General features: G+C 40.0%; 1 protein-coding gene across 3 annotated transcripts in view; it reads left to right on the top strand.

The window, feature by feature from the left end:
* LOC123520860 overlaps positions 1-10000 on the top strand; it is a 1438509-nt gene that overhangs the window by 450299 nt on the left and 978210 nt on the right. The window lies entirely within an intron of this gene.

Here is a 10000-nt window from a genome sequence, read left to right as displayed (position 1 = left end):
GTAGTAGTAGTAGTAGTAGTAGTAGTAGTAGTAGTACAAGTAGTAGTAGTAGTAGTGCTATATAGTAGTATTAGTAATAGTAGTAGTGGTATTGGTAGCAGTAGTAGTAGTGCTTAAAAATAAAATAATAATGATAATAATAATAATGATAATAATAGTGATAGTGATAATAATAGTAATAACTAATAATAATGATAATGATAGTGATAAAAATGGTAATAGGAAGAAGAAGAAGAAGAAGAAGAAGAAGAACAACAACAACAACAACAACAACAATAATAATGATAATGATAATGATAAAAATAACAATGATAACAATAAATATAGTAATAATAATAATGTTTATATGCAAAAAGAAGAAGACTATCACACAACCACACACACACACACACACACACACACACACACACACACACACACACACACACACACACACACACACACACACACGTATCAGTCTGAAAAACCGGTCTTGCAGAATCCATTAAGTGGTTCCCGAGACAAGCAGTCACTGTTTATACTCTGTTTAAATATTTAGATGAGATGCAGAGCCCCCGCCCCACCAGACCACCAGGCAGAGACCCACGCCCTCCTCCTCCCCATCCTCCTCCTCCTCCTCCTCCTCCTCCTCCTCCTCCTCCTCCTCCTCCTCCTCCTCCTCCTCCTCCTCCTCCTCCTCCTCTTTCTACTCAGCTTTCTTCTTTTTCCTCCATATCATTCTTCTCTCCATTTCCTTGTTCCTTTTCCTCCTCCTCCTCAATATCACTTACCTTTCCATCACGACTTTCTTCTCCTATTCCTGTTATCCTCAAATTTTCCTTCTCCTCCTCCTCTTCCTCCTCTTTTTCCTTATTTCGTCCCCTTCTTGAACTCTTTTCCTTCTCCTTTTATCGTCAGTCCGCGTCACCTTTCTCCTCTCCCTCCTCCTTCTCCTCCTCCTCCTTCTCCTTCTCCTCCTCCTCCTCCTCCTCCTCCTCCTCCTCCTCCTCCTCCTTCTCCTTCTCCTCCACTACCACCTTCACCTCCTCCACTGCCTCTTCCATATTCCCCTAACTCGTACCGGGGGCTGGGAAAGGAGATTCCAACACTACTGGGAAGATTTGAATAAGTATTTGACTCACTTCACACGACTGACGGCCTGAGTGTGTGGGAACAGGTGTGGGTGGAGGATATGAGAGCCTCCAGTGTGAGTTATAGGGAGAGAAGCAGAGGAGTGGGAGGAGAGAGAAGAATGAGGTGCGGGTTTGTGATTTTCAGTCCCCACGTTTAGTAGTGAGGGTTATAAATGTCAGAACGGTGAATAAATAGAGTTGGGAGGGGATATGCAGAAGAAATGTGTAGGTTTGTGGTTGTTAGTCATCTAAACGCTTGGTGCATTTAGTTTATTTAGTGTTGGTTGGTTTGTCAATGCAGGATGATGATTAGAATGAAAAACGTACGTAGAATGGGATGGTGAGATAAATATACATCATCTGACTTGTTGTTCCTTACGTGGTTGTTTTGTTTTTTTTTAGTTAAATGCTGTTGAGATGTTGTTCATTGTTACTTCTTGCAACAATTAAGGAATGTGAAAAGGGGCGTGTGTTAGAGAAGTAAATAGAAAACCAGATGAATAAGAATAGACAGATTAATGAAATAACGAAATGGACAAATAGGAAGACATAAACAAGATATATAACAGATAAGGAGAAATGAGTAATAATGAAAACAAGCAGAGGATTGTAAAGAAGCGGTTATACGTACAAGATAAACAGGTTAAAGGTAAAATACTAATGAAAAATGAATAAACAAGAGAAAGAGAAACAGCTGCAACAAACGGAGAGAAGCAGATTTGGGAAGGAAAGAGAGATGTAAGTAAGGATTATTGTGTGATACCTTGGAGAAAAGTTAAGTATTAGGATGGGTTATGAGGGGGAATGGAAAGCGAGGAGGAGGACGAGGAATGAAGGAGAGATAAGAGGGAATTAGAAGAAGGAGAGGAATCAATAATACGCTCTGACATTCCTTTCATAACACCTTCCCCTCTCTCTCTCTCTCTCTCTCTCTCTCTCTCTCTCTCTCTCTCTCTCTCTCTCATTATGTATATCACGTTCTTCGAATTTTTATATGAAACTGAGAAGCTAGACGAAACACACACACACACACACACACACACACACACACACACACACACACACACACACACACACACGCACAGTCACACACGATTAGTCAAAGGATTGCATTAAAAGCCTCTGTGTCATTTTAAATAAGGAAAAATCGCTAGATTACTCTGCAATGATTTTGTCGCTTTTCAATACCTGCTGATACCGTTGTTGTTGTTGTTGTTGTTGTTGTTGTTGTTGTTGTTGTTGTTGTTGTTGTTGTTGCTGCTTCTGTTAGAATTAACAGTAGTAATAGTGTTGGTGAATGTAGTAGTAGTAGTAGTAATAGTAGTAGTAGGTGTGATAGTAGTAGTAGTAGTAGTAGTAGTAGCAGTAGTAGTAGCAGTGGTAGTAGTAGTAGTAGTAGCAGTAGTAGCAGTAGTAGTAGCAGTAGTAGCAGTAGCAGTAGCAGTAGCAGTGGCAGTGGTAGTAGTGGTAGCAGTAGTAGTAGTAGTAGTGACAGTGAGCAGTGGTAGTGGTAGTAGTAGTAGTAGTAGTAGTAGTAGTAGTAGTAGTAGTAGTAGTAGTAGTAGTAGTAATAGTGGTAATAGTAGTAGTAGTAACAGCAACCGTAGTAGCAGTAACGGTAGTAGTAGTAGTAGTAGTAGTAGTAGTAGTAGTAGTAGCACTGACCATCCTGGTGAACTAGCCTTCAACTTTGCTATCCTCCATGACCTAGAGCAACTGGTGCAACATCCTACTCGTATTCCTGACCGTCTTGGAGACACGCCCAACATTCTTGATCTCTTCCTCACCTCTAACCCTTCTGCTTATGCTGTCACCCTTTCATCTCCGTTGGGCTCCTCCGATCACAATCTCATTTCTGTATCTTGTCCTATTTCTCCAATCCCTCCACAGGATCCCCAAAGCGAAGGTGCCTCTGGCGTTTTGCCTCTGCCAGTTGGGGGACCTGAGGAGGTAATATGCTGATTTTCCTGGAATGATTATTGCTTCCGTGTCAGAGACCCATCTCTTTGTGCTGAACGCATAACAGAGGTGATAGTGTCTGGCATGGAGGCGTACATTCCTCATTCTTTTTCTCAACCTAAACCTTCTAAACCTTGGTTTAACTCAGCCTGTTCTCGTGCTATACATGATAGAGAGGTTGCCCACAAAAGGTACTTGAGCCTTCCATCTCCTGAATCTCATGCACTTTATATCTCTGCCCGGAATCATGCCAAGTCTGTTCTTCAACTTGCCAAACACTCTTTCATAAATAGAAAATGTCAAAATCTTTCAAACTCAAACTCCCTCGAGACTTCTGGCATCTAGCCAAAAACATCTCAAATAACTTCACTTCTTCATCTTTCCCTCCTTTATTTCATCCTGATGGCACCACTGCCATCTCTTCTGTCTCTAAAGCTGAACTCTTTTCTCAAACCTTTGCTCACAACTCCACCTTGGACGATTCTGGGCTTGTCTCTCCCTCTCCTCCTCCCTCTGACTATTTCATGTCTACAATCAAAATTCTTCGTAATGATGTTTTCCATGCCCTTGCTGGCCTAAACCCTCGGAAGGCTTATGGACCTGATGGGGTCCCTCCTATTGTTCTCAAAAACTGTGCTTCCGTGCTTGCACCTTGCCTGGCCAAACTCTTCCAACTTTGTCTATCGACTTCTACCTTTCCTTCCTGCTGGAAGTTCGCCTACATTCAGCCTGTTCCTAAAAAGGGTGACCGTTCTAACCCCTCAAACTACCGTCCTATAGCTTTAATCTCTTGCTTGTCTAAAGTTTTTTAATCTATCCTGAATAGGAAGATTCTCAAACATCTGTCACTTCACAATCTTCTGTCTGATCGCCAGTATGGCTTCCGTCAAGGTCGCTCTACTGGTGATCTTCTGGCTTTCCTTACTGAGTCTTGGTCATCCTGTTTTAGAGATTTCGGTGAATCTTTTACTGTAGCGTTAGATATATCAAAGGCTTTTGATAGAGTCTGGCATAAACCTTTGATTTCAAAATTGCACTCCTACGGCGTCTATCCTTCTCTCTGCAACTTTATCTCAAGTTTCCTTTCCGACCGTTCTCTTGCTGCTGTGGTAGACGGCCACTGTTCTTCTCTAAACCTATTAACAGTAGTGTTCCTCAGGGTTCTATCCTGTCACCCAATCTCTTTCTATTATTCATTAATGACCTTCTTAACCAAACTTTTTACCATATCCACTCCTATGCTGATGATACCATCCTATATCTTTCCACGTCCTTTCAGGGACGCCACAAAACGCCTGACTTCTCATCTTTCTAAGATTTCCGATTGGGGAAGAGAAAATCTAGTAGTTTTCAATGCCTCAAAACTCAATTCCTCCATCTATCAACTCGACACAACCTTCCAGACAACTATCCCCTCTTCTTCAATGACACTCAACTGTCTCCCTCTTCCACACTGAATATCCTCGGTCTGTCCTTTACTCATAATCTTAACTGGAAACTTCACATCTCATATCTTGCTAAAATAGCTTCTATGAAGTTAGGCGTTCTGAGGCGTCTCCACAGTTTTCTCGCCCTCCAACTGCTTACTCTGTATAAGGGCCTTATCCGTCCCTGTATGGAGTACTCTTCGCATGTTTGGGGGTTCCAGTCACACAGTTTTACTATATAGGGTGGAATCAAAAGCTTTTCGTCTCATCAACTCCCTCCTCTGACTGACTGTCTTCAGCCTCTTTCTCACCGCCGAAATGTTACATCTCTTTCTATCTTTTATCGCTATTTTCATGCTAACTGCTCTATTGATCTTAATAACTGCATGCCTCCCCTCCTCCTGCGGTCTCGCTGCACAAGGCTTTCTTCTTCCTCTCATCCCTATTCTGTCCAACTCTCTAACGCAAGAGTTAACCAGTACTCTCAATCATTCATAACTTTCACTGGTAAGCTGAATTTCCAACTTCCTACGACTTCTCATCTTTTAAGAGGGAGGTATCGAGGCATTTGCTCCATAATTTTGGCTGACACTTTTCCTCTTTGTAGAGAGCCAGCACTCAAGTGGGCCTTTTTTTTAGTTTTTTTCCTTGGCTGGCCCTCTTCCTACATAAAAAAAGAATGAAAAAAGTAGTAGTAGTAGTAGTAATTGTAGTGGTGTTAGTAATAGTAGCAGTAGTAGTGGTAGTAGTAATAGTAGTAGTATTGTTTCTGTTGATTTTGTTATTTCAAAATGTTATTATGTAAGAGTTATAATAGTAGTATCAGTAACATTAGTAAGAAAAGTAGTTATGATAGTTAGTTGTTCTACCTGTTACCACCGGCGTTATTGTTCTGATACGATCACTCGTTGCAAAGTTATGATCCGCCCCTCCGTGCGTATAATGCGGAGGAAATAATACCCATGATTTCTGCATTAACGGATAATAATAAAGAAAAATGGCACGTGAGAGTGAAATGATTTTCCTGACGAGGGTAAAACTGAGATGAGGGAACATCATTCATTACTGGAGCCGAGCATTTCCATTTTAGATTTCATGCATAATCACCGCCGTCTTTTTAATGAAGTATGTGATTTATTTTTCAAGCTAACTCAAGCTAAAGTAAGCCAAGCCAAGCCAGGATATTCCACGCCAAGCAAAATCAAGCAAACCCAAACCTTACAAAGCCAAATCAAGGTAAACCTTCAAAACCATTAACCACAGCAAGCCGCAGCAAACTAAACTATAGAATAATATGAGGCAAGGCAAAGCAGCTCAAACTAAACCAAACAAAGCCAAACAAGAAGAAATCGAGACAAGCCAGACTATTCCTGTTTGTAAATTCATTAAAAACTATTCAAACCACTTAAGCCAAATAACTTCAAGCCAAGCAAAACCAACGTGATCCAAAGGCTAGAAAATCCAGGTCAAATAAAGCCAAAACGAGCCAGTGAAAGGGAAGCCACGACAAGGCAAACTAAATGAAATCAAACCATGCTATGCCGAGCCAAGCCATATCGAGATAACACAACGAAACCAATCCAAACTAAGCCAACGGTCTCATCTTTAGGAAACAAAACCAAAGCAAAACCATGTCAACCAAATCTAAGCCACGTCAGAACAGTGGAAACTAACTCAAACAGTTTAAACCAAGCCAAAACCAAGACAAACCATGCAACGACAAAAACAAGGCACGTTTTACCAGTCTAAAATAACCCATCCAGTCTAACCCAAGCCAGACAAAACTGAGATGAACTATGCCGAAGAAAGTTAAGCTACATCAAACCAATTAGAGTTGACCCAACTAAGACAGCTAGTCTAAACCAAACCAGATTTATAAAACAAAACACGTCAAACCAATAAAAATCAACCCTATCAGTAGTCTAAACCAGGCCATTCAAAGCCAGGAAAAGCTACAACAAACCAAATCATGTTAAGCCAATCCTAAAGAACCAAACACCTCTTAGCCAAGCCAGACAAAAAACAAGACACTTCAAATCAATGCGAATTAACCTTATCAGTCTAAACCAGGCTTTACAACGCCAGTAAAGGCTATAGCAAACCAAATCAAGTTAAACCAATCCTAAAGAACCCAACACTTCTTAGCCAACACAGACAAAAAAAAATAAAACAAGATACATCAAATCAATACAAATTAACCCTGTCAGTAGTCTAAACCAAACCATTGAAAGCCAGGAAAGGCTACAACAAACCAAATCAAATCAAGCCAATCCTAAACAACCCAACACCTCTTAGCCAAACCAGACAAAAAGCAAGACTCGTCAAACCAATCTAAACTAACCCTATCAGTAGTCTAAACCAAGCCAGGAAAAGCCAGGAAAAGCTACAACAAACCAAATTAAGTTAAGCCAGTCCTAAACAACCCAACACGTCTTAGCCAAGCCAGACAAAATAGCCAAAATTAATAAAAACCATAAGCAAATCAACTTAGCTGATTCGAAAGAAGCTTCACCCTAAGAGTGCTTGATCCCCCACCTCTGCTATGCCAGTCCAGAGGGTACATAGGCACTCGTGGTGTGTATATATTGGCACTGGGGTTACATTGGCACTCCAGCTCTATTGGTACTCTCGATACACAGGGATATTGGCACTTGAGGTACTACGGTGGTCTGGTGGCAGTCTTGCCCTATTGGCACTCATGGTGCATCAGCGGAGAAGGCACACTGGCACTCCTGGCACAATGGAATAAAGTGTTTGTATTGTTTATCTTTGTGTCTGTCAGCAGTGTTTGTCTTCATCGTCTGTCTGTTTGCGTTCGTTTGTTTACTTTTATGTATATTTTTCTCTTTCTTGTTTTTTTTCACCTATTTATATGTTTAGCTGGTTATCTATAGTCACATTAATCTTTTTATCATTCTATACCTTAATCTCTCTCTCTCTCTCTCTCTCTCTCTCTCTCTCTCTCTCTCTCTCTCTCTCTCTCTCTCTCTCTCTCTCTCTCTCTCTCTCTCTCTCTCTCTCTCTCTCTCTCTCTCTCTCTCTCTCTCTCTCTCTCTCTCTCTCTCTCTCTCTCTCTCTCTCTCTCTCTCTCTCTCTCTCTCTCTCTCTCTATATATATATATATATATATATATATATATATATATATATATATATATATATATATATATATATATATATATATATATATATATATATATATATATATATATATATATATATATATATATATATATATATATATATATATATATATATAGATAGATAGATAGATAGATAGATAGATAGATAGATAGATAGATAGATAGATAGATAGATAGATAAATAGATAGATAGATAGATATCAATGTACGAACAAAGATTCACACACACACACACACACACACACACACACACACACACACACACACACACACACACACACACACTCAACTTGACGAAAATGAAAATATTTGCCCAAAGTTATTGTTTTGTGATTGTTTTTCTTTCTTATTATGTTACTTATTTTCTCGACATAATTACACTAGACGCTGCAAATTTGCTGTTTTTTTTTTTTTTTTTTTGACAAGATTGACTCGTCAATTTCAAGATGAGTGACTTGACTATTTGGAGTTGACAGCTTTGATTTGTGAACTGATAAATGGATGGATGAAAGGATGTATGTGAAAACGGATGAGTAAGTGGATAGATAGATGGAAAGGGAATGTTATACTCTCCCTTCCCCCTTCTCCCTTTCTGAAAGATTAAAACAGGTTCACCAGGCAAACCAAGAATGCAAAAAAAAAAAAAAAAACGTGAATAAACCTTGCGTTATTTTCTGTTCCCTAAACCGTGCTACAGTTTAATTCCAGAGATGTTTGAATACTATCCTCCTGAAATAGCTGGTTGCAAAATCTAGAAATTCAAACAGAAATAGACAGAGTTTTAGAGTTTACCACTGTTACTCTACACTCCACCACATCCTCAGCTTTTCATCACTCTCAACTCTCACCACATCTACCACACTACTACCATACATCATTCCTCACCACTATCATCACTCCTACTGCAACACTATACTCTCATACCTTCCCGGTGCTCAATGCTTCTACACCACCATCAATCATCATGTTTCTCCCCCGTATCACTGTTATCTCACTCACCATAACCATTACTACGTACTTTACCACATCATTTTAACTCCCGTTATCATCGTCTTCACCTCTGTCTCACCCCTTACTGTTCCTGCCACCTGTCATTACCACTGGCGTCTCGACCTTCATCGTGACCCGCTTCACTTTAATCCTAACCTTCCCCGTCAATAACAAGGCGGTATTGGCAGTCTCCTCATATCACGTGCATTAGTATGAGGAGAGTAGTGGTGATATACGTGCCGGGATGTCGTCAGCGCCTTTGTCACCTGTCCGGAGCCGTGGGAAACGTGTGTGTGCCCTGACTGATTAAATGACCTCCTCCTTGCATCACCTCATGTCCACCATCCCCTTGCCTCACTACCGTCGTTGTACTTATGACTGTTGCAAAGTTCACATGTATGTCTCGTTTAGTTCGACCAGTACGTCCACTACACTATAGGTATATTGTTTGAGTACTATTGTTGGAGTCTTCTTTATCATTATTACCTTATCCTTCTCCTTCCTTCAAGCTCTACCATCACATTCACCATCCTATATTTTGTTCGACTAATATTTTCACTATAGCCACTACCACAACCAACAATAATAACAACAACAACATTTTACCAACCTCTACTCTTCTTTCCTTCATTCAACACCACCACCACCACCATCACCACCAACACGGCTATCTCTGTATTACACCAACACTGGGTAGCACAACTCCTTACTGGAAAACTGCACAATATTCACTACCACTACCAACAATAATAACAACAACAACATTTTACCAACCTCTACTCTTCTTTCCTTCATTCAACACCACCACCACCACCATCACCACCAACACGCCTATCTCTGTATTACACCAACACTGGGTAGCACAACTCCTTACTGGAAAACTGCACAATATTCCACATGGTAAGAGCTTCATGGACGATAATGCTTTTACTGAAATCCAGAAAAGAAATACGAAAACTTGTTGGAGATTGGTTTTTCTTCTCTTTTTTCGTAATAGATCGAATCAACCTTTTTGAGTCCTTTCGGTGCTTAAAACTTCCTTTTATTAACTTTTAAGAAGGCGAAAGGGATCAGAAGAAAAGGAGTAAAAGAAGGATTAGAGATAGGAGAATAAAAGCGATAAGGTGAATGATAAAGACGAAAATAGATTACTTGGAAGCTTTAGGGACATCTTCAAAAAGGTGCACTAGAACAGAAAGGAAATGAAAAAAGAAAAATGCCACGTAAGGCGGAGGAAAACTATAAGAAAATTAAGAACAAAGAAGATAGTAACCCAACATACTTAGAAATGGAATTTTTAGTAATATTTATAACGTTAAACAGAAACAGAAGGATAAAAAAAAAAAAGACAAAAAAAATAGCACTGAAG

The sequence above is a fragment of the Portunus trituberculatus genome, chromosome 47 (assembly GCF_017591435.1).
Source record: "Portunus trituberculatus isolate SZX2019 chromosome 47, ASM1759143v1, whole genome shotgun sequence".
NCBI classification, from domain to species: Eukaryota; Metazoa; Arthropoda; class Malacostraca; order Decapoda; family Portunidae; genus Portunus; species Portunus trituberculatus.
This window is presented reverse-complemented; position numbering and strand designations above follow the sequence as displayed.